General features: G+C 47.8%; 1 long non-coding RNA gene across 1 annotated transcript; it reads left to right on the forward strand.

The window, feature by feature from the left end:
- Nucleotides 1–25694, forward strand: LOC147109501 (uncharacterized). The gene is made up of 2 exons (XR_015080432.1): nt 1–294; nt 25393–25694. It is a non-coding gene; the product is annotated as an uncharacterized LOC147109501 (long non-coding RNA).
- The last annotated feature ends 359 nt before the right edge of the window (nt 25695–26053 follow it).

The raw sequence follows: 26053 nt of genomic DNA on the forward strand, positions 1-26053 counted from the left end.
AAATTTAGACTAATTTAAAATGAATTTAAAGTAATTGCAGCAGCGGGACAAACACAGCTGGGTCAGGCTTCAATTGACTGCTGGTCACTGCAGGTACAGGTGATGAACACTGGGTTACTGTGACCACAGGCGCCTGAGAATTCTGGGGGTAATGGGATGAATACTCTCAGAGGTACAATCAGTGGAAACCCACCATTCCGACTTGGAGGTGTGCCCAGCTTTGTGGGCAGGGACTGCTTTGGGGGGAATGGACTTTTGAACCAGCGTGAAAGATGGTGAATACTCAGGCGTAAAGTAGGTATGGGTGCAAATAACATGCTTGAAATGCCACGATCTTTAGCGCTATTTAATTCAATTTCGTCCAGATTACACGGCTATCTGGGCGGAAATCATGTGGAAACTCCAGGCAAAAATGTTTCAAATGCACTTCATATAAAATATTAGGATGAAAGCCTGCGTCCATGATTTTACACATGGTGAACCGCTGATCTCAGATGATCCCTCGGAGTGAGAAAGTGTTTCCAGAATATTGGGAAAGAAAACTGGGTGGTTGAGTCACCCTGGGCCTTTCTTCCACATTTCTCAGTGACTGAGTCAAGAAAGAGATTGGCAGGTGCCTAGCAGCTAGCCTGTCTGCCCTCAAAGCCAGGGATTGACACAAATGCGAGAGAATATGCCCCTTAATATCTGTATATGAGCAGAATATAATTGTGCCATGGGAATATGACTAACTCTTTGCCTACCCATCCTTCTTTATTTGGTTATGCTAGTTCTAAGTCGTTTAAAGCAGTGTTTCAAAATAAAGCATGAAGTCTGCTTTTTGAGATTTCAAATCCATAGGGTGGAAAAATTCAGTTGGTTTGCGCCTCCCGTTAGCGCCTTATGGTGGCGCTAATGGGGTGCAAAGCAACTAGCGCCTGGGTGCGGCGATGTTTACGAAATTGACCAGACATTTTGCGGCAGCGCTAAACACTACCACCACGATCTCCTGTGCCCGCAGATCGTGATGTCAGTCGAGCATGCAACGCCCCGGACCAGATATTGAGTGGAGCCCCCTGCCTTACCACCTGCCGCTAGCAAGGACAGGTTGAGGGGAGCATTTTACAGTTGGGAAGGGACTGGGCGACCGCTTCCTGCCTTTTTTTGTCGGCGACATTTTTGCACCACGCATTCTGAGTGAGAGAGACTTCTGGAGATATTCAAAGCTGTGTTGAAGAGTTTTGGGTACTGAGCAGCACTTTGCAGGTTCATTTTGATTTGACCTCCCTTGCATCGATTTAGAAGAGACTATGGGGGCTGCACCCTGAGCTCTTTCCCTGGGCCTCTCCATTGTTCTTTCGAGCAGATTTGATGTACAGGTCTCTCCAGGCCGAGATTCAATGCTGCAATGAGCAGGATGTGGATGGAGAGCAAGATCGACCCTCCCCTTTAAGAACTGGCCGGCGCCAGTGTGTCTATGTTCCATTGCTGACTGACATCACATGATCTTCGCCAGCGCATGAGGTAGCACCTCGCTCCTCGGCATTAGTGCCTTAAGAGAGGTGTGTAGTGCCTGATTTAGTGCTCCAATCACCTCCAGGGGCGATAGAAGCCAAGTTTGCAGTCGGAAAATTAGCGCCAGGCGCTAAACTTTGCACCCAGCCGATAATTGCGCCCCAAACGGGGTGATACCGAATTTCTCCCCCATAGATTTCAGGAACTACAAATGCAAAGTTTATTTGATTTGTCCTATTACTTATGTAGTAACATAATAACAGTGTCAGGCAGGACAAGACCTTTAGTCCATCTAACCCACCTATTCCCATGGTGCACGTCTAATAACCCTGAATCCCAATAATTAACTACAGGTTTTCTCTGAATACATGTGTGGTGATAAGTATCTGGACCGGAAATCTCCCTTTCAACAGAAAATGAGAGAATGCTTATTCTTCTATGTAATTATTAACACAAAAGATCTTTACTTTTATGAGTAGAAGGCCATCAATCATTAAGTTGGAGATATTCTCTGCTGTCTGCTCCACTATCCAGACAGCTTCACAGCTGCAGCCCCTTCAGTTAATTACAAAAAAAAGGCATGGCCAAATTTAATATCCACACTTTTAAAAGACAGTTATTCACTACTAAAAGGTTAGAAGTATCATGTCTCCTGTGACTGTAAATCACAAACTCTTCAGTTTAACAGTCTGGAAGCAATCATCAGATATAAATTCCACAAAGAGTTTGCACTTAGCTCTGTGAAAGCCAACAATCTCCACACTCAGCATTGTGCACTGGAATGAGATACATTGCACGGGATATTCATTTTTCATGTTGTAAATTGCACGCGTGTTTTTTTTTTGTCCCTTTCCGGACTCGAGCACATAATATAGGCTGACACCTCAGTGTTTTCAGGGAGCGAGTGGGGGATTACTGAAGTTTGATGTCTGCCTCTTCAAGTGGACATTAAATGCCACGATTCAAAGAAGAACATCCTATAACCACATTTAAAAAGTACTTGGATGTGCACTTGGGATGCTGTAACCTGCAGGGCTATGGACCAAGAGCTGGGAAGTGGGATTAGGCTGGATAGCTTTTTGTTGGCCGGCGCGGACACGATGGGTCAAAATGGCCTCCTTCCGTGCTGTAACTTTCTATGATTCTATGACTCATTCTTCCCTCTACCAAAAACAGGCCAACTGGTTATTCATTTCAATGTTGTTTGTGGGAACTTGTGTGCAAAATGGCTGCTACATTTGCCTACATTCCTGTACTTCAAAGTAACTCATTGTTTGTGAAGCTCTTTGGGATGTTTGTGAGAGATGTGATCAGGCATAATATAAATGTAAGCCTTTCTTTCACGTAAAAAACAAAATAAACTTACAAAAAATCCAAATGCTGTCAGCGGATGACATAGAACCCGAAAATGTAGTAAACTGTAAGGTGGATAGTAACAGACTTCAGGAGGACATAGACAGACAGTGAAATGGGTAGATACATGGCAGGTGAAATTTAACTCAGAGAAGTGTAAAGTGATTGATTTTTGTAGGAAAAATGAGGAGAGGCAATATAAACTAAATGGTACAATTTTAAAGGGGGTGCAGGAACAGAGAGACCTGGGGGTGTACGTACACAAATCTTTGAAGGTGGCAGGACAAGTTAAGAAGTCTGTTAAAAAGACATATGGGATCCTTGGCTTTATAAATAGAGGCTTTAGAGTACAAAAGCAAGGAAGTTATGCTAAACCTTTATAAAACACTGGTTAGGCTTCAGCTCGAGTATTGTGTTCAATTCTGGGCACCGCACTTTAGGAAGGATGTCAAGGCCTTAGAGAGGGTGCAGAGGAGATTTACTAGAATGTTACCAGGAAAGACTTCAGTTATGTAGAGAGATTGGAGAAGCTGGGGTTGTTCTCCTTAGAGCAGAGAAGGTTAAGGGGAGATTTGATAGAGATGTTCAAAATCATGATGGGTTTTGACAGAGTAAATAAAGAGAAACTGTTTGCAGTGAGTTGTTGTGATCTGGAATGCACTGCCTAAAAGAGTGATGGAAGCAGATTCAATAGTAACTTTCAAAAGGGAATTGGATAAATACTTGAAAAGGAAATATTTGCCGGTCTATGGGGAAAGAGCAGGGGAGTGAGACTAATTGTATAGCTCTACCAAAGAGCTGGCACAGGCACGATGGGCTGAATGGCTGTACTGTATCATTCGGTGAGTCTATAATTCATTGTCAGCACACAGAAGATATAATTGCTGCAGGAAAAATAGTTTGAAAAGAAACAAAATCTTTCAATACATGATGTGAAATAGCAAAAATCTCCAGAACACCCTATCCTTACACAAAGAGCAGCTGGGATATTATTACACATAATTCACTTTGAATCAACCCCTGCAGTTTTTTCTGGCTGCTAATAGTCGTGCTTACTCAGGGGAACAAGCACTGTTTGATTCATAACTGTCATTATATCACTGCACATGAGCAGAGTATAATTATGTAATGGGAATATGACCAGCTCTTTGCCGAACCTACCCTTCTTTATTCAGTTATGTTAGCTGTATGTTGTTTAAGGAGCAGTGTATTAACAAAAACATGAAGCTTGCTTTTTGAGATTTCAGTTTGGAGAATCTGTTTATTGAAGATACTCCCAATACTAAGTTTGTTTAATTTGTCCTATTAGTCCCCAGTAATTACCTATAGATTACAGGGTAGAATTTTCAGTGTTCTCCCAATCTCCCACCAGAACCTTCAATGGAAACCATGGAGAAATGGTGTAAACATGGCTGTTTACACCATTTCTCCAGAGTCTTCTGCTGATCTTCTGCCGACATTGTGGCAGGAAATTGGGCGAACTCATGCAGAAATTCCAAGCAGATAACTCAATAATAGTGTAATGAGTAGTACATGGATCTGAAATCCCTCTTTCAGCAAAGAATGAGAGCATGTCTGTTCCACTCTATAACTCTTTGATCTACTAACGAAACTTCATTTTCAGAAATCGTACAAAGCAACATAAACTTTTCCCTGTGATTTTGTTCACAGGATTTTAATGCCTAACTTGAATTCAAATGCAGGAGTAACAAGTTATCACAAGTTACCTTTGAATATGTCGTGTAGTGCATGTTTACTTAAGAGCAATTATCAACTCAAGCATGACCACCTCATACTGCATTAATCCTGGATATTTTGAAATAGAACTTCAGAAACAAAGAAGTTGCTGAACAATTTGAATTCACACCACTCGGCTGTGCAGAAGTGCCTCATGAGTTTATTTGATTCTCTGACCTACTGTCTGAAGTTCACAGGGTCGATTTTATCTCCGGTGCGGGGAATTGGCGGGTTCCCCGAATTTAGTGATTCCCACACGATTCTAAATGGGTCTATGAGATTGATGCAATTTTAACTCAATTGGCCAATTGATTTCCAGCGTGTGGGAAGCCTTGGCAATTGAGTATTTCCAGTCAGAAAGTCGCAGAATATGACGTCATCATTGCTGCTGCTTTTAAGGTCCACAGCAAGCCTTGCTTCCTCTGCAGGCTCCCAAACTTTACCATTAAGATGGCACAGGAGCCTGCAGGAGCAACGGCCAGCGGGAGGGCCAGATCTGCCCCCAAATTTGATGAGGCTTCACTGCAGGCATTACTGGATGGTGCTAGGGCCCACAGGGAGGTCCTGTTCCCTTCTTCAGGGAGGAAGAGGCCTCCCAGTCAGACCAAGGCTGTGTGGTTAAGGGTGGCAGGTCAAGTCAACTGTTTGGGGCTCGCACGAAGAACGTGGTTGCAGTGCAGGAAAAGATTCCATGACCTTCTTCGCACTGGAGAGGTAAGTACTGTATGATGTTTCCATCACCCTCAATTTGATCCCCATTGCCTTTCCTCACCAGCACTCAGCTTTAGCAATCTCTTCCTGCACATCCCACTAGACACTCACATCCATGCACCCTTACCCATTCCCTCTCTCTCTATGCTCACATTCACAGAACTATGCCACCATGCAGCCCTCACACTCCCTCTCACTCTGATGCTTTGAACACAACTGACAACACACAGGGAGGGCCCTTGGTATTGCAACCTCACTCCATCTTTGTCTCCTTCTAAGTATCTATGCTATGCAATCTCTGCACTCACTCCTTCATTCTCACTCAACCTCCACTTGTCTCCCGCATTGCAGGAAAAGAGAGCTCACAACAGGAGAGAGCGAGCCAGGACAGGAGGAGGGCCGCCCTCATTAGCCTAGCTCACCCTCTGGGAGGAAGGCGTCCTGGAGATTGCCAGGGCTGACCGAGATGTGGACATTGGGGAAGGACAGGCAGGAGCATCCCCGCAAGCCGGTGACAGAATAGTTTTCCATCTCTCTCATTGGCATTGCATGAGTCGCTGATAATGATTCTGAAGCTACATCATATGGACTTATGACCATCTGCAAAATGCAATGTGCATGTAACCTTGGCATCACATCTCTAACTTTTTCCTTGACTCCCCCACAGGACCATCGAGAGCCCCCGTCCCCACTGTGCAGGAGGAGGAGCCTGAGCATCCAGACTCCTCAGAGGAATCTGCAACCTCTGAGGGCGCAGCATCATCAGCAATAAGCGCACCCAGCACCAGCGCAGACACTCACACCTTGGTGGGAACTTCGAGACATAGAGTAGAGTTGTCACCTGGTGTATCACAGCTCACAAGTGAGCATCAGCAGATTGTGGAGACAGGGACAGCACTGGAGAGTCCTCATCGGAGGGCGCAGGACTCTGCCAGCTTGGCTCAGCTGCATGTCGACCCTCTGCCTCTGGGTCCATCCGTAAGATCAGAGGTGATGGAACTCCAGGCACAGATGCAGGAGTCTCTGGCAGGTTTTGTCTCCAGGGTCGCTGCGAGTGTGGAGCGAATGGAGGTGTCCATAGCGAACATGAGCAGAGCTTTTGTGGAGTCATTGGCGCATGAACACGGAAAGGATGGCTACCTACTTGGAAATGATTGCTGCCTCCATGGTAAGGCTGGCTACGGTAGAGGAGAGGAGGGCTACGGCCATGGAGGAGGTTAGTCGCCAGGGTATGGAAAACATGGCGAGTGTTCAGAATAGAATGACATCTCTTGAGGAGCGATGGGCATCTATTGAACAGAGAAACCAGACCTTCATGGAAGTCCTTCTGAGTAGGACTGCCATTGTAGATACGGGTCCCCATGGCACCCCTGATGTGCAGCAAGGTGCTCTGAAGCCACTTGCAGGCACTGAGGGAGACCTGACCCACGAGAGGGAGGTTGGTGGCAAACCTCAAGGAAGTGGGAGCTCCTCTCCAAGCACTCACACTTCCATGCCACTGCAAAGCCCTCGGTCAGAGCCCTGCCGGAGTACACACCCAACGGAGATAGAGGTCTCAACCCCTGCACAGCCGCAGGAGCAGCAGACTGCTGGCGAGCCCTCACAGGTTCGCCACCCCAGAGGACGCCCGCCAAAGGTGTCGAGACAGGAGCAGCAGGAAAGTGAGCAAGAGGCCTCAACATCTGCTGAAGCCACAGGGGAACCACTACGTAGGAGCACACGTAAGAGGAAAATAAAGCACAAATAGTCACAAGGGTAGTCACTTGGGTGAAATGCTGTGTATTTTGTAAAAATGCCATCAGTTGTGTGTTTTTCATAAAAATTCTGATGGCAACTTCTGCAGTTGTGGCGTGTGTCATTTCGCGAATGGGGCTGGAAGTCCTCTAATGCCAAGAGGGGAAGGAAAAAAAGGCCTCCCATGCTTCTGGTAGGTGTCTCAGTTGAGGAAGCGCTGAGTGAGGGTGGCGAGAGGGGTCTCGCAGGAGGTCACACTGGAGAAGTGTGTGAGGCTCCAACCTTCCACAGGTGTGGTTAGGCCTGGTAAAAGTTGCCCCAGACCTGAGACAACAAAGTCCTGCCACCTGCAAACGATGGCTGATCAAATATCCTCTTTAATGTTGGACCTGCAGCTGATAGTCAGCAAGCCAATAGTGTTCACGCCAGGTTTCACAGGCGTGAACCCCACCAGGCGCGGTTTACGTGGGAAAAGTGTTAAACAGGCAAGGGCCTGTTAAAATGGGATTAAAAAGGCCAATCAGTGCTGTTTAAGGGCCCTAAAGACCAGTCCCGCCTGTTGCAGGTGGGACTGATTCGGGTCAATCAGACACACCTAGGTTAAAATGACGTGGAGGCGGGAACCAGGTGGGGGGTGTCCCGACCCCAGGTTTTGTGATTTTAACCCCCCGCACGCCTAAAACCCGCCTGTCGGCTGCGTTAAAATCGATCCCCCCATCTCTCTTCCTGCTGCGTGTCACCTTCCACTTTACCCCTCTCTGTTGTAAATCACTTCATCACTCCCAGTTCCTCTTTGCTGTTCACTTCCCTCATTTGGTTCCCTTTTTCTTGTTTTTGCTCCTTCTTGTATATCTCAATTTGACCTCCGAGTAAAAAAACATGTTGGATGCTATTGTTTTCAATTGGAAGCTTAACTTGCTCTTGCTGGGAGTTTAAAATGTCATATGTCACTTGCTACCACTTTCATCCAATGGCTTCTTGAGACCAAGGGGGAAAAATTTGGTTGCTTTGCGCCTCCCGTTAGCGCCGTCTTAGGGCGCAAAGCAACTAGCGGCCGGGCGCAGCGCTGCCAATGCCTCCCGCGAAATTCAGCGGGAGTTTAACGGCAGCGGTAACCATTAGCGCGCTGTTGTGCCGTCGCCAATTACATCATCGGCATGCGCAGCGCCCCGCTCATGCCCAGGCCGCGATCTTCGGTAGCGTCCCCTGACTTACCGCTGTTCGCTATGTCCAACAGGGTCAGGGGGGCCTACCTGCAGCCAGGGCAGCGCTAATTAAAGGCGAGGTGCTGAGCGGCCATTTTTGTTGCTGGCCGTCTGCCAGCACCTGCCCCCGTTGTCGTCCCTGGCCTCCTGAGCAGCTCCCCCGCAGAGTGTCAGCTGCGCTCCATGTGCCTGGCACGCCTCTTGAGCTCTTTTGCCGATACTCCGATCCCTGGTGGCCCAGCTGGGCCCCGGGTCGCGCTGCGCAAGGCCCCTCCCCTTTAAGAAGGGGAGGAAGGCCTGCAGTACCACGGCACGTAGCGCCGCGATATTTCCTCGCAGCGCCCCAAGAGGGAGGCGGGGCACTTCCAGTAGAGCCCTGCTTCCCTCTTGGGGCGCGACTGATGAATTTCAGCTGCGGGGACGCTAATTATTTTGGGGCGCTAAAAGTAGTGCCCCGGCAAAGTTAGCGCCCCAAAGGGGGCGCGACTCAATTTTTTCCCCCAAGAGCCTATGGTGGGAGTTACAGCCTGTGACATCCTTAGTAATGAATGATTGAAAGCTGCTCTACCTCACAGCTCACACATAGGGCTGGGCTTTGCCAGTGCTCAGAGGACGGGTTTGTAGGTGGCTCTGCTGTCAAAATTTAAAAGATTGACAGTGGGGCGGTATCTCGCTCTGAACCCGCCTCCTTGTAAGTTTCCCAAGTGCTGGGTATGCCTGCGCTTTACAGACCCGGCACTAAGCGATGGGTCAGCCAATTGAAATACTTAAGAGGGTCTTTAAAGGTATTTAAGCAGCATTTTACCAGTTACTAACCATTTTTCCAATTTTTTCACGGGGTTCACATTGCTCGGGTATCACGTCAGGTAAGTATGTCGGTTTTCAACAAATCTCCATTGCTGTGAATAGGTGACAACTGCAAAAGTGTTATAAAAGCTACCATTTCACAGTTGTTCACTTTCCAATCTCGGAAGCTGGAGCCTTCAGTATTTGGAAGAGACTTTTCAGCTTTATGCAGTTTGCAAGTGTTTGGAGTAAACTCTCTATTCACTATCACCTTCTTGGAACAAACTATCTCACCATTGACAGATTGCTTCTGTCATCTCAGAATGGGCACAATTTATGCTCTTTTACCCTGGTCCTCAGAATCTGATGACAATCAGCTGCAGCAGCAGCAGCAGAACCAGCCACACTAACAGCAGCAACAACAAGAGCACCAACCTTCTCCTGAACTACCTGATGCTGCACAGGACAGAGGGCATCAGCGCAGGGTTGCACCACGCCGGAGGAGATACCCACAACACAGGGTACACAGGCAGAGGATGAGCTTCCTCAACATGACTGAGCAGCAGTGCCAAAGGAGGCTCAGGCTATCGTGCCAGGTCATTGCCGACATTTGCACTTTACTGGTGCAAGACCTGCAGTCTAGAGGAAGGGGTGGACGCTGTTGCATTTGCAAGGATAATCCAGAGGCCGTAAGCAGAGCTCAGTTCATGTTGCTTTTAATGGCTGATCCAAACACACTCTACAGGCAAAAGCAATCGAATACCTATATCCAATGTCAGACACAATACAATGATAATAGCACTATCAAGCTCCATGTGCTCAGGCCAAGGCAATTGAGTACCTATCACCAATGTCAGACATAACATTTCCTCCCCCCTCACAGAATTTCAAACATGAAATGTAGTGACAAAGTCCTGTAGGTGGCCAGGGCGAGAACGTGTACGAACAGGCCGAGGTGCGGACTGGTGAAGAGCAGGCCGAAGTGGGGACTGGTGAGGAGCAGGCTGAGGCACAATATCTGCTTGAGGGTTGGCTGGCTGAGCCACATGTGCATCCCGCCACTCTGGGGGTAAGGCTTGGGGATTAGGTTCGTATAACCCCGCATCAGGGGCTGCTGGCACCTTCCGAAGGCGGCTGGCATGCCACCGAGAGCCGTCAGTGAGGCAGAAAGTGGCTGGTCCAAGTTGGCGGCTGATTTGGAGAGGGGAGGACCAGAATGAGGCCATCTTATTGTTGCGGTGAGGCCTGCGGACTCTGACCCAATTGGAGACTGAGATGTTGGGTGCCTTGGCCCTCTTCGACTAGTCGAAGCGGAGTTTCATCTTCTCCTGCTGTCTAGTGACTGTGGCTTGAGCCGGTGGAGCAGGGCTCTGAGCTAGCGAGGGGCGGAGCCTGCCAAGGGGCAGCATGAGCTCATGGCCTAGCATGAGGGATGCGGGTGAGACCCCTGTAGTGGAATGCTGGGAGGCTTTGTAGTGCAGCAGTGTGTGGAGTAGGGCCTTGTCAAATGCATACCCCTGGGATAGGTGTGCTCTGAGGCCATGTTTCAGTGTCTGGTTAAAACGCTCCACCCCCCCATTTGACTCGGGGTGGTAGTATGTGACGGATGCCCTTGCTCTCAAGGTAAGAGGAGAGTTCCGAAGAGACCATTTGGGGGCCATTGCCTGTGGTGATGGCCTTTGGATGCCCCCAGCAGGAGAAGAGGGACTCAAGGATATCGATGATGACCCGAGAGGTGACGGAGCCCACGGCAGTGACCTCTGGCCATTTTGAGTGCAGTTCATAGGTCACCACTAGGAACCATTGATGGTGGGGGACACCATGGATCTCCCCGCAGACGTCCAGCTGCAGTTGCTCCCAGGGCTGAGAGGGCCAGGCAAGGGGTCACAGGGGTGGAGGAGCTTGGTGGCCAGTCTTGACACTTACAAGGCAGGCTGCACAGTCCTTGACAAGGGCCTCGATTTCCCTGTCGATACCCAGCCACCACACCATGTCTCGGCATCGTTGTTTGAGCTTCACTATGCCCAAGTGGCCCTCATGCGCCATGGATAAAACACGCGCACGAAGGGCACTTGGGACCACAGTGCAGAGCCCACGTGCAACACAGGAGTCATTCCAGCAGGAGAGCTCCTCTTTAACTCTGGAGTAGGCAGACAGTTCCTCAGGCACCTTGCGAGGCCAGCCATATCTGATGAAGGTGCACAGCTGGGAGAGGGCTGGATCCTGTTCAGAGGCCTCTTTGAGCTTCTGGAGAGAGACTGTGGTTTGGAGAGGCATGTGCAGCATCTGGACGATATCCTGTTCCACATGTTCAGACCCGACGAGTGGGGCTGGGGCAGAGACAGTGCGGGAGAGCAGATTTGCAACAACATTGTCACATCCTGGTGTGAACTGGAGACTGAAATTGTATTGGTGGAGGCGGTCAGACCAGCAGTGTAGACGCAGTGGTCTGTGGCCCGTGCCGGATGTCGACAGCAGGACAGTGAGAGCCTGGTGATCGGTTCACAGGGTGAAGGCACGGCCATACGTGTACAGGTGCCACCGCTCACATGCCCAGACGCACGCCAGCGCCTCACGCTCGCCTACTGAGTACTTCTGTTCAGTGGGGCTGAGGGCTCGGGAGGCAAAGGTGATTGGTTTCTCCACTCCATTCTGTATCTGTAATAACACCGCACCCACAGCTGCAGCGGACGCGTCGCAGGTGACGAAGGTGGGGCTGGCAACGTCAAAGTGAGCCAACACTGGAGGCGACGTGAGCTGCGATTTGAGGAGGCGAACAGCTTCTGTACAGGCTTGTGACCACACCCAGGGCTCATCCTTTCGCAGGAACTGGCGCAGTGGGGCTGTGGTGGCTGAGTACTGGGGCAAAAACTTCAGGTAGTACCCAGTCATGCCAAGGAAGGAGGCAACCTGTGCTGCAGAGCTGGGTTCTGGGATGCTGTGAATGGCATCCACGTTTGACTGGAGTGGGGATATACCATCAGCCGACAACTGAAACCCCACAATTCGATCTCTGAAACAGCAAAGACACACTTTTCGCCATTCAGTGTGAGCTTGTGTTTTGCTAGAGCCGTGAAAACTCTGTGAAGGCGATCGTCATGAGTGGAGGTCGAGGGCCCATGCACGACGATGTCATCCAGGTAGATGGCCACCCCAGGAATGCCCGCGAGCACAGAGGACATCACCTTTTGGAAGCAGCTGGGTGCAGAGCTAAGTCCAAATGGCATCCTGGTGTACCGAAAGACGCCAGCATGTGTCACAAAAGCAGTGAGGTCCCTGCTGCTGGGGTGGAGGGGAACCTGTAGATAGCCCTGTCGAAGGTCCAGTTTCGAGAACAGGATGGAACCATAGAACTGCGCTGTGAGTTCCTCTGACGTGGGCAGTGGATATTTGTCGGGGATTACGGCCTTATTCACTGCTCGAAGATCGACACAGACGCGTAGACCACCTGACTTTTTCATTGCGACCACCAGGTTGGAGACCCATGGGGAGGCATCAACTGGTTCAATGATGCCAGCTTCCAGTAGCTGCTTTAGTTCAGCTGTGACCCCGTCACGGAGAGCAAGCGGGATGCGGCGCAGTGGCTGATCGACAGGGGTAATGGTGGAGTCAACCATGGGCTGGTGGGTGAAGGCAGTCAGGCAGCCCAGACCCTCGAAGAGTGCTGGCCATGTTTGGCGCCACGGTGAGGCGACGTGCAGAATCGTAGACCCGCCGGTGTCCAAGAGAGAAAAACCCAGGTCAGTGAAAAGAACCAGTCCCATCAGGTTAGCTCCTTGGCGTGCCACATGAAAACAAAAATCTGGCAAAACTTTTGTTCCATAGCGTACAGTGAGGTTGACTGAGCCCACTAGTCCAATTTTCAAATTACCATACCCACAAAGGGCAGTGGAGGGCGCAGAGAGTGGCAGAGAGCTGAAAAAGCATTTGAATGTGTCCACGTTCAGCAGTGAGACGCTGGCACCGGTATCCAACAACAGCGGGATGCACACATCATTCAGGTTAATTGTGCATGACTTGAAAGCTACTAATGGCCCAGAGCTCACGTTGTGAATTATAATGCTTGAGGACTGAGAGTGTTCATTTGTAGCAACCGGGGCAGAGCGGCAGACATTGGCAAAGTGATTTTGTTTTCCACAATTGCGACAGGCTTAGCCGCACGCGGGGCAATTCTACGCTCTGGTAGCATGTGAACGAGATCCGCAGTTTCCACACTGTTGCCGCGGTAGCACGCGTTGCTGCCGTCGCGCGAGCATTACCGTGTCAGAGCTGTCGGGGCCGAGGGCGCTGTCATTGGGTGTGTGCTAGTTTCGCTGCACATTCGGCTGCAGACTCCACTTGAAAGGCAATGTTGACTGCCTGTGACAACGTTGGACTCGAGTAACAGTCTTTCACGCACTCTCACGTTGTTGGTGTGCTCTATCAGTTGATCACGCGCCATCTCATCTTGTAGTGCACCGAACTTGCACGAGCTAGCTAACCCCCTCAAATTAGCCACGTATTGATGCACCGACTCGCCGGGGAGTTGGTGACGCTGTCTAAAAATGAATCGCCGCAGGAGGGCACTTTGTGGGGCAGAGAAGTGTGTGCTTAACAGAGCCACAGCCTCATCATATGTTTGAATTGAGTCTGCTGTGCATAATGTCCCAAGAACACGCTGGCCCTCCGCTCCCAAGCAATGGGATAACAGTGCCTTTTTCCATGATGTACTCACATTTTCTAGTCCAAGAGCAATGAGGTAGGTTTCAAAGGACTGTAACCAGCGAACCCATGGGATCGGCGGCTCACCGGGTAGTGCAAGGAAGGGAGGAGGTGGTGGAAGAGAGATTTCAGCCATCCTCATCGCCAAATGTTGCATTTGCAAGGATAATCCAGAGGCCGTAAGCAGAGCTCAGTTCATGTTGCTTTTAATGGCTGATCCAAACACACTCTACAGGCAAAAGCAATCGAATACGTATATCCAATGTCAGGCACAATACAACGATAATAGCACTATCAAACTCCATGTGCTCAGGCCAAGGGAATCGAGTACCTATCACCAATGTCAGACATAACAGACGCTCCTTACCAGTGGCTGTAAAACTCACCCTTGCCCTCAACTTCTTCGCCTCAGGCTCCTTCCAGGCATCTGCAGCAGACATTTGCGGCACCTTGCAGTCGGCTGCCCACAGATGCATCACCCAGGTTACCGATACCCTCTTTAACACGTCCACCAATTATATCCATTTTGCCACTGATTAAGCCATTGTCAATGAATGTGCGCTTGGCTTTACCACTCTAACTGGCTTCCCATGGATGCAGGGCATCATTGACTGCACACATGTGGCCATCAGGGCACTCCATCACAACCCAGTAGCATTTGTTAACCTCAAGTGCTTCCACTCCCTCAACTTGCAGTTGGTTTGCAACCATAGGAAGATTATCATCCATGTGTGCGCCAAGTTCCCTGGCAGCTGCCATGACTCATACATCCTGCGCCACTCCACCGTCCCTCAGCTCTTCGCACCGCTAAACAGTCTTTCCGGCTGGCTGCTTAGAGACAAGGGCTATCCTCTGAAGACGTGGCTCATGATGTCTTTGAGGAGGCCGAGGGACGATATAATCAAAGCCACATCTCCACGAGAAGTGTCATAGAACAAACAATAGGCTTGCTGAAAATGAGTTTCAGATGCCTCGACTGATCTGGAGGAGCCCTTCAGTATGCACCAGCTAGGGTCTCCAGAATAGTCGTGGTCTGCTGCACCCTGCACAACATAGCACAGCAGCGATGGTTAGCACTGGATGAGGAAGATGGTGCAGAGCGCACAGCCTCATCGGAGGAGGAGGAGGCACACCATGAGGTTGAAAACTAGGATGACGAAGACCTGGAGGAGACTACTTTTGTGTTGTTAGTTGCTGTCATTGCATTATGATGAGGCTGAGTGTGAGGGGTGCATAGTAAGATGGCGACATGATAATGTAGATCGAGAGAGAGGGATGGATGAAGGTCCAAGGGATGTTGGGTGAGTAACGTTGTGCAGGAATAGTGTTGGCAATGCAGAGTGGTGTGGATGTGGTGACAGGCACAGCAGCATCAAGGTAATTGTGGCTTTATACTCACTTTTTCTGACCTGAGAAGATCATTGAACCTCTTCCAGCACTGCACCCAGGTGCGAACCACCACTGACATTCCCGTTACCTCCTGCGATATCTTTAGCCACGCTGCCTTTGTCTGCTGGGGAGGCCTCCACAAGATGATGGAGGGAGTCATCAGTAAAGCAAGGTGCTGCTCTTTGGCGCTCAGAGCTCATACTTCAGACCTGCACACACTGCCAGCACTGAATTGTCTGAAATTGCAAGTGGCAGCAAATGGGGCCATGGCCGTTTAAATATACTGGCAAGAATCGCGTCATCCGGTGATGTCACCAGACCCGCACCTGGGAAACGCGCGGGGCGGGCCTAACAAGGCCCATTAGGGGAAGATCTTTTTAGCTGGGATCAATGCAGTTGCGGGGTTGTCCCCCACCGCTGCACTCTCCCAATCGTGCTGCCCAAGTAGGCAAAATCACGGCCATAATCAGCAATATAGATAAAGAAACCCAGAAGGAAAAATGAAATTCTTGGCATCATATTTTGTGCTGATAGTCAAAATCTATTTTAAGTAACATGATCAGGAATACACATGATATGCACAAAGTGGAGAACTTTGCTTCTCATCCAGGATCCAATAAATCTCAGGGCAACAGTGGTGAGCCACAGTGGTGAGGAGCACAGGCATCAAGAGAGACCCTAAGTAGCAAGTGGCGACAAGTCCTTATTTGTAGAGGCTACAGCAGCCAAAGGCCACAATGGTTGTGCTAGAGCTTCTTTCATACTTTGTAATAATCTTATTTTTATTACAGATATATCTCTTGAGTTTATTGTGAAACGCTTTTTCAGTTTATGTCAATGTTATATAATGTTAAATGTTAATGTTCTATATTTTTGTTCATTTTCTTGTTAACCTGTTTAATATCCATGAGAGAGCAAGCCTTAGTGATTATCTTCTGACTCGGAGGCGGGAATGTTCAGGGTTCGAATCCCGCTCCAGATCATTCCGGCAAGTGGAGATTGGAGCTCTGACTCGGAATTCTGGGTTGCCATCCAGCAGGTAACTCATGTCCAGTGGGTGCAGGTGGCCCCATCCTCATCATATAGATTGTGGGAGCCCATAAATCCCTCCCCCGGTATAAAACTAACCACTGGTATAAAGATGGTTACAGCCATGGGGAGAGCATTCATGTTGCAACCTGAGAGACTGTTAGTCAGCCTACAAATCCTTCTACTATTTCACACGAATCTCCAAGGGAAGAGTGTGATGTTACGAAAACAACAACATCGCCGTGATATCTTAGCTAACGCATCCGAAAGACATCTATATGGACACCATCATTACCTCTCTAAGGTTCCTGTCTGGCACCAGTTTTCCTTCTCATGGATAACCTGTCCAAGTCTGATGAAACTTACTCTTTAGAAGGAAGCATTAGTATAAATGTTAAATAAAAACAGAAAATGCTGGAGAAACTCAGCAGGTCAGGCAGCATCTGTGAAGAGAGAAACAGAGTTAACATTTCAGGTCAATGACCTTTCATCAGAACTGGAAAAAAGCAGGAAATGGAACAGATTAATAAATGTTAGTTGAGACTGGGGTCTAAACTTGTAAAGAAAAATCCAATGCATACACCTTGTACCTAGTGGCGTACAAGCAGCCCAAACTCTGCAAACACTGCTGAACAGATTAGGATAGTGGGCAGATTATGAACTTTGCCAAATGTCAGAGTTTGACATGTAAATTGCTATTCACCACACAGAAGATCCTGTTCAACTTAGAACTAGTTCAAACATGTACTTGAATATTTTACGTAAAAGCAACAGAAACATATCAGTAGTAAATGAACCTGTCTCACGAAGGGCTCAACTTATAAGAACAACCCCTACATTGAGGGGATTGTGAGACTAGACGTGCACATAAATACTTCTCCACTACTTCAAAAGATTGTGGGCATTGGGTTTCTTCCTAAATAACAGAATGTCTATGAAACTCTTTCCCAGAAGTCGGACAGCAGTTTATTTTCTCTTGGTGTATAACCCTGGGGATAAACATTCCAGGACCATGCTTTTTGACCGCATGACATGTGACCCACATGCAACTTCTGCAGAAGAGCGCCTGTTTGTGAGTGCTACTGACTCAATGCTAAAAGCAAATAGTTTAAGATAAGACAGATGGTTGGTACCTAACAGAAATGTACAATTGGTCTTTAAATTAGAAAGGAACTGTACAGGCAGACCTTTGAGCACTAGTTTAAAAATAACAAACCAAAGGAAATCACGCAGTAAGTCAAATACAAAAAATTGCAGGGTACCAGGGATGAGAGTGAAATCGGGCAAGGAAAATGTGACGTGCTTAAAGCATAATAAAATAAACTAGTGGAACGGAGGTGATGCAGTGAAAGAGTGAACTGCAACAATAGCAGTGATGTGCTTGAAGCCTGAGAATAGGCCAGTGCGGCACATTGCTGATTATTAGGTGCTTGGGCAGGACCAAGGCAAATAAGTTGGAGAATAGAGTAGCAACGTGTATCCCACAAGATATGATAACTGCAGGAAGCCGGAACTTATCCAACATAGCTAAACTGAAGAAATGATCTGGCAGGTGCTGCGACAGCATTACAAAAATAATGATAGGTTTATAGTTAGGTTACTGCTGTCAGCCGCCAGCATGAGATCAACAGGTTGATGTAGAACTGTCTGAGCAAAGAAGGCTGGTTACAGCAAAAGAATGAGTAATAACATTAGATTTTACGTGTACAGAAGTAAACTAGGAACACCTTGTGGTGTATGTAACCTGTTCCACCTTAAGAGAACTTAAGCCTGTTCCACCTTAAGAGATGTACTACTTTCTCTGGTTGCTGTATACGTAATACCGGTGGTGACCACCGGTATATAAGTACTGTGTGATGTGCCTCAATAAATCCGAGACTCAATGTTAGCGGAACAAAACAAGGCTTTTATTAACTTAGAAGGTAACACACAGTGGAGAGGTATCTTCCATTCAGAGGTCTGCTGTACTGGATGTGAGGCAGGCTGGGCCTGCTTACATAGGGGCCAGGTATGGGCGGAGCCCTACACACAATACAATACAATGGTGAGGAAACGGAACTGAGGTAAGGGAAATGAAACTGAATCCAAACCACAGTCACAGGCAGAGAATACCGATGAGTGATGAATGGCATATTTCATCACACTGTGTAGTGATATTGTATTTAGTATAGTCCTGACCTCCAACTAGTAAAGACCTGTTGAACTTTATTCTTGTAGTCTGTGTCAGTAATTAATCTTAATATAACTGGAACACACAGACTTAACACACCTGATTTCCAGAATAGGAGGGTTGGGTGCGGTGAAGGGAGGAAACCAAATTCATACATTACCCCCACTCCTCTCCTGAAGGTACCGATTCATGTTGGGGTATGTGTCTACAAGCTTCAGCAAAACTTCCAATGCCTCATCCAAGTTCTAACCATTATTCAAGTTTGAGCCGACAATAGTGGAAGATGTCAGCCTAATTTGAACCGTAAAGTTGAGCTGCACAGTACCTTGTTAGGATTATATTCACGATAGGCACTTTGTAGGTGGATGGAAGTCAATTGCATTTTTACAGTGCATGTGGTGAAGGTACCCCCACAGTGCTGTTAGGTAGGGAGTTCCAGGATTTTGACCCAGCGACGATGAAGGATCGGCGATATACTTCTAAGTCAGGATGGTGTGTGACTTGGAGGGGAACTTGGAGATGCTGGTGTTCCCAAGTGCCTGCTGCCCTTGTCCTTCTAGGTGGAAGGGGTCGCAGGTTTGGGAGGTGCTGCCAAAGAAACCTTGGCAAGTTGCTGCAGTGCATCTTGTAGATGGTAGACACTGCAGCCATGGTACGCCGGTGGTGGAGGGAGTGAATGTTTAAGGTGGTGGATGGGGCGCCACTCAAGCGGGCTACTTTGTCCTGGATGGTGTCAAGCTTCTTGAGTGTTGTTGAAGCTCATCCAAGCAAGTGGAGAGTATCCCATCACACTCCTTACTTGTGCCTTGTAGATGGTGGAAAGGTTTTGGGGAGTCAGGAGGTGAGACACTCACCGCAGAATACCTAGCCTCTGACCTGCTCTTGTTGCCACAGTATTTATGTGGCTGGTCCAGTTAAGTTTCTGCTCAATGGTGACCCCCAGGATGTTGATGGTGGGGGATTTGGCGATGGTAATACCGTTGAATGTCAAGAGGAGGTGGTTAGACTCTTGCTTGTTGGAGATAGTCATTGCCTGGCACTTCTGTGGCACGAATGTTACCTGCCACTTATCAGTCCAAGCCTGAACGTCGTCCAGGTCTTGTTGCATGCAGTTATGGACTGCTTCATTACCTGAGGAGTTGTGAATGGTGCTGAACACTTTGCAGTCATCAGCGAACATCCCCATTTCTGACCTTATGTTGGAGGGAAGGTCATTGATGAAGCAGCTGAAGATTGTTGGGCCTAGGAGACTGCCCTGAGGAACTCCTGCAGCGATGTCCTGAGGCTGTGATGATTGACCTTCAACCACCACAACCATCTTCCTTTGTGCCAGGTATGGCTCCAGCCAGTGGAGCATTTTCCCCCAGATTCCCATTGACTTCAGCTTTACTAGGGTTCATTGATGCCACACTTGGTCAAATGCTGCCTTGATGTCAAGGACAGTCACTCTCACCTCACCTCTGGAATTCAGCTCCTTTGTCCATGTTTGGACCAAGACTGTAATGAGGTTGGGAGCTGAGTGGTCTTGGCGGAATCCAAACTGGGCATCCGTGAGCAGGTTATTGGTGAGTAAGTGCCACTTGATAGCACTTTCGATGACACCTTGCATCACTTTTCTGATGATTGAGAGTAGACTGACGGGGCGGTAATTGGCCGGGTTGGATTTGTCCTGCTTTTTGTGGACAGGACATACCTGGGCAGTTAACCACATTGTTGGATAGATGCCAGTGTTGTAGCTGTACTGGAACAGCTTGGCTAGAGGTGCAGCTAGTTCTGGAGCACAAGTCTTCAGCACGATAGCCGGGATGTTGTCGAGGCCCATAGCCTTTGCTGTATCCATTGCGCTCAGCCGTTTCTTGATATCACGTGGAGTGAATCAAATTGGCTGAAGACTGGCTTCTGTGATGGTGGGGACCTCATGAGTAGTTCGATATGGATCATTCACTCGGCATTTCTGGCTGAAGATGGTTGCAAACACTTAGGCCTTGTCTTTTGCACTCTCGTGCAGGGCTCCACCATCATTGAGGATGGGGATATTCATGGAGCTTCCTCCTCCCGCTAGTTGTTTAATGGTCCACCACCATTCACGACTGGTGTGGCAGGACTGCAGAGCTTTGATCTGATCCGTTGATTGTGGGATCACTTAGCCCTGTCTATAGCATGCTGCTTCCACTTTTTAGTATGCATGTAGTCCTGTGTTGCAGCTTCCCCAGGTTAGCACCTCATTTTTATGTACGCCTGGTGCATGCTCTTCTACACTCCTTATTGAACCAGGGTTGGTCCCCTAGTGTGATGGTAATGGGAGAGTGAGGGATATGCCAGGCCATGAGGTTACAGATTGTAGTGGAATGCAATTCTGCTGCTGCTGATGGCCCATAGCTCCTCATGGATGCCCAGTTTTGAGCTGCTAGATCTGTTCTGAATCTATTCCATTTAGCTCGGTGGTAGTGCCACACAACACGATGGAGGGTGTCCTCAGTGTGAAGAGGGGACTTCATCTCCACAATGACTGTATGGTGGTCAATGCTACCAATACTGTCATGGACAGATGCATCTGCGACAGGAAGGTTGGTGAGGATGAGGTCAAGTAGGTTTTTCCCTCATGTTGGTTCTCTCACCACTTGTCGCAGGCCCAGACTGGCAGTTATTTCCTTCAGGACTCGTCCATCTTGGTCAGTAGTGGTGCTACCGAGCCATTCTTGGTGCTGGACATTGAAGTCCCCCACCCAGACTACATTCTGTGCCCTTGCTACTCTCAGTGCTTCTTCCAAGCGGTGTTCAACATGGAGGAGTACTGATTCATCAGCTGAGGGAGGGCGGTATGTGGTAATCAGCAGGAGGTTTCCTTGCCCATGCTTGACCTGAAGCCATGAGACTTCATGGGGTCTGGAATCAATGTTGATGTAGTGTACATGGATTTCCAAAAGGCGTTCGACAAAGTGCCACATAATCGGCTTGCCAGCAAGGTTGAAACCCATGGAATAAAAGGGACAGTGACAGCATGGATACGGAATTGGCTAAGTGATAGGAAACAGAGAGCAGTGGTGAACGGTTGTTTTTCGGAATGGAGGAAGGTATACAGTGGTGTTCCCCAGGGGACGGTTCTAGGACCACTGCTTTTCTTGATATATATTAATGACTTTGACATAGGTGTACAGGGCACAATTTCAAAATTTGCAGATGACACAAAGTATAGTGAACAGTGAGGAGGAGAGTGATAGACTTCAGGAAGACATAGACAGGCTGGTGAAATGGGTGGACACGTGACAGATGAAATTAACGCAGAAAAGTGTGAAGTGATACATTTTGGTAGAAAGAATGAGGAAAGGAAATATAAACTAAAGGGTACAATCCTGAAGTGGGCCGCCATTAAAAGGGAAATTAAAGAAGCGTGCAATAAGGGCACAGCAGTCATCATGGGAGACTTTAACCTACATATAGATTGGGCTAACCAATTTAGTAACAATACTGTGGAGGAGGAATTCCTGGAGTGTTTACGGGATGGTTTCCTGGACCAATATGTCGAGGAACCAACCAGAGATCAGGCCATCTTAGACTGGGTATTATGTAACGAGAAAGGATTAATTAGCAATCATGTTGTACGAGGCCCCTTGGGTCAGAGCGATCATAATATGATCGAATTCTTCATTAAGATGGAGAATGAAGTAGTTGACTCAGAGACTAGGGTCCTAAATTTAAATAAAGGAAACTACGATGGTCTGAGGAGCGAGTTGGGTAGGATTGATTGTGGAATGTCACTCAAAGGGTTGATGGTGGATAGGCAATGGCAAACATTCAAAGACCGAATGGATGAACTACAGAATTTGTTCATCCCAGTTTGACATAAAAATAAAACAAAAAAGGTGACTCAACCATGGCTAACAAGGGAAATTAGGGATAGCATAAGATCCAAGGAGAGGACATATAAATTGGCCAGAAAAAGCAATAATCCTGAGGATTGGGTGCAGTTTAGGATTCAACAAAGGAGGACAAATGGATTAATTAAGAAGTGGAAAATAGCATATGAGAGTAAGCTTGCAGAGAACATAAAAACTGACTGTAAAAGCTTTTATAGATATGTGAAGAGAAAAAGATTGGTGAAGTCAAGCGTAGGTCCCTTGCAGTCAGAATCAGGGGAATTTATAATGGGGAACAAAGAAATGGCTGACCAACTAAATACATATTTTGGTTCTGTCTTCACAAAGGAGGACACAAATAACCTCCCAGAGATGCCGGGGAACATAGGGTCTGATGAAAGGGTGGAACGGAAAGAAATCAGTATTTGTAGGGAAATGGTGTTAGGGAAATTGATGGGACTGAAGGCCGATAAATCCCCAGGGCCTGATAATCTACATCCTAGGGTACTTAAGGAAGTGGCCCTAGAAATAGTAGATGCATTGCAGGTCATCTTCCAGAACTTGATAGACTCTGGAACAGTACCCATGGATTGGAGGGTAGCTAATGTTACCCCACTATTCAAAAAAGGTGGTAGAGAAAAAGCGGGGAATTATAGACCGGTAAGCCTGACATCGGTAGTGGGGAAAATGCTGGAGTCCATTATAAAAGATGTAATAGCAGAGCACTTGGAAAACAGTGACAGGATCGGACAAAGTCAACATGGATTTACAAAAGGTAAATCGTGCTTGACTAAACTATTGGAATTTTTTGAGGATGTAACTGGTAAAATAGATAAGGGAGAACCAGTGGATGTGGTGTATTTGGATTTTCAGAAAGCTTTCGATACGGTCCCGCATAAGAGATTAGCGTGCAAAATTAAGGCACATGGGATTGGGGGCAAGGTATTGACTTGGATAGAGGACTGGTTGGCGGATAGAAAGCAAAGAGTTGGAATAAACGGGTCGTTTTCCGAGTGGCAGGCAGTGACTAGTGGGGTACCGCAAGGATCGGTCCTAGGACCCCAGCTATACACAATATATATTAATGATCTGGACGAGGGAATTGGATGTAATATCTCCAAATTTGCAGACGACACAAAGCTGGGTGAGAGGGTATGCTGTGAGGAGGATGTCGTGAAACTCCAGTACGATTTGGACAGGTTGGGTGATTGGGCAGGTGCATGGCAGATGCAGTATAATGTGGATAAATGTGAGGTTATCCACATTGGTGGCAAAAACAGGAAGGCAGATTATTATTTGAATGGCAATAGATTGGGAGAAGGGGAAGTGCAAAGAGACCTGGCTGTTCTTGTGCACCAGTCGCTGAAGGTAAGCATGCAGGTGCAGCAGGCGGTTAAGAAGGCAAATGGTATGTTGGCCTTCGTAGTAAGAGGGTTCGAGTACAGGAACAAGGATGTCTTGCTGCAGCTGTACAGGGCCTTGGTCAGACCGCACCTTGAGTATTGTGTGCAGTTTTGGTCGCCTTATCTGAGGAAGGACGTTCTTGCCATGGAAGGAGTGCAGCGAAGATTCACCAGGCTGATACCTGGGATGGCAGGAATGACGTATGAGGAGAGATTGTGTCGATTGGGCTTATACTCACTGGAGTTTAGAAGATTGAGAGGGGATCTCATCGAAACATATAAAATTCTGTCAGGCCTGGACAGACTAGATGCAGGAAGGATGTTTCCGATGGCCGGCGTTGTCCAGAACCGGGGGTCATAGTCTAAGGATAAGGGGTAAGCCATTTAGGACTGAAATGAGGAGGAATTTCTTCACCCAGAGAGTGGTGAACCTGTGGAATTCTCTGCCACAGAGGGCGGTGGAGGCCAGTTCATTAAATATATTCAAGAAGGAGTTGGATATATTTCTTAAGGCTAAAGGGATCAAGGGATATGGGGAGAAGGCAGGGACAGGGTACTGAATTTGGATGATCAGCCATGATCTCATTGAATGGCGGAGCAGGCTCGAAGGGCCGAGTGGCCTACTCCTGCTCCTATCTTCTATATTTCTATGTTTACCAGCAGAGAGACCTAGGGGTATTTGTACACAAATCGTTGAAGGTGGCAGAGCAGGTTGAGAAAGCAGTTAAAAAGGCTTACGGGATCCTGGGCTTCATGAATAGAGGTATAGAGTATAAATGTGTAGAAATTATGATGAACCTGTATTAAACACTGGTTCGGCCCCAACTGGAGTACTGTGTCCTATTCTGGGCACCACACTTTAAGAAGGATGTGAAGGCATTTAGAGAGGGTGCAGAAAAGATTTACGAGAATTATTCCAGGAATGAGGGACTTCAGTTACAGGGATACACTGGAGAAGCTGGGTCGTTCTCTTTGGAGCAGAGAAGATTGAGAGGAGATTTGATAGAGGTGTTCAAAATCATGAGGAGTCTGGACAGAGTAGATAGAGGGAAACTGTTCCCATTGGCAGAAGGGTCGAGAACCAGAGGACACAGATTTAAGGTGATTGGCAAAAGAACCAAAGGCGACATAAGAAAAAATTGCAGCAAGTGGTTAAGACCTGGAATGCACTGGCTGAAAGGGTGGTGGAGGCAGATTCAATCACTGCTTTCAAAGGGAAGTTAGATAAGTATCTGAAGGAAAGAAATTTGCAGGGCTATGGGGAAAGGGCGGGGGAGTGGGGCAGGCTGAAGTGCTCTTGCAGAGAGCTGACATGGGCTCAACGGGCCGAATGGCCTTCTTCCGTACTGTAACCATTCTATAATTCTATGAATGTAATTCTTCCAGCAATTAAGTTAGTTTTTGTTCTTTATAATTAACTATGTAGGGAGATTTAGTTGGTTAAGCCTTGTTGTTTAAATGGTAATTTTATGATTAAAAAAAGTTAAAAGTACACAATTAGGACTGTAGCATACACTTCTGATATTCCAAGAGAATGGTCGATTCTCAACTGTTGACCAGATTGAGGGATGAAGTGTTCATATTTGAGTGACTCAGGAATCTAGCAAATAAGAATTTTGTTTCACATCACCATGGTAGCCAATTTGAGCCCCTGAGCCTCAAAAGCATGAATTTACCTGTTGTCATGTGGGCAACTGCAGTGCCACAAGGGAGTTCCGATTTGATTCCAGAGGAAGGACGGATCTTGTACCTGATGCTGGTAGGACATTGATCCTGTTGATGTTGGCGGTCGCCCTTTCTAACTGGAATGTTTGATATTGCAGGAAGCGATGCTGAATTGAAGTGGGAGGGTGAGGCCTCACTTGGACCCTTGGTCATTCTGGACACTGATGTGACAAACCTGGCAACGGAGTCCCTTAATGAGGTTGAGCAACAGATGCAGGAGAGTTCTCCAGGTGGTGCCGAGTCTGAGGCGATCCTGATGGTGGCCCTGACTGTGACTGCTGTCTCTCTGATCTTTGCTTCATTGATAGCCTTGTTCCTGTACAGGAAACACAAGCAAACCCTGTGCAGCTAGTTACTAAATGATCAATAAAGCAGTGACTACTTGTATCTTAAAAAAAAAGCATGAATTCTCAGAGAATGAAGTATAAGAACATAAGAACATAAGAAGTAGGAGCAGGAGTAGGCCATACGGCCCCTCGGGCCTGCTCCGCCATTCAATAGGATCATGGCTGATCCGAACCTAGACTCATGTCCACTTCCCTGCCCGCTCCCCGTAACCCCGTATCAGCTAGGAAACTGTCTATCTCTGTTTTAAATTAATTTAGTGTCGCAGCTTCCACAGCTCTCTGAGGTAGCAAATTCCATAGATTTACTACCCTCTGAGTGAAGAAGTTTCTCCTCATCTCAGTTTTGAAAGGGCAGCCCCTTATTCTAAGATTATGCCCCCTAGTTCAAGTCTCACCCATCAGTGGAAACATC

Source organism: Somniosus microcephalus, chromosome 12 (genome assembly GCF_052327205.1).
Source record: "Somniosus microcephalus isolate GS21.2 chromosome 12, FLI_Smic_1.0, whole genome shotgun sequence".
NCBI lineage: Eukaryota > Metazoa > Chordata > Chondrichthyes > Squaliformes > Somniosidae > Somniosus > Somniosus microcephalus.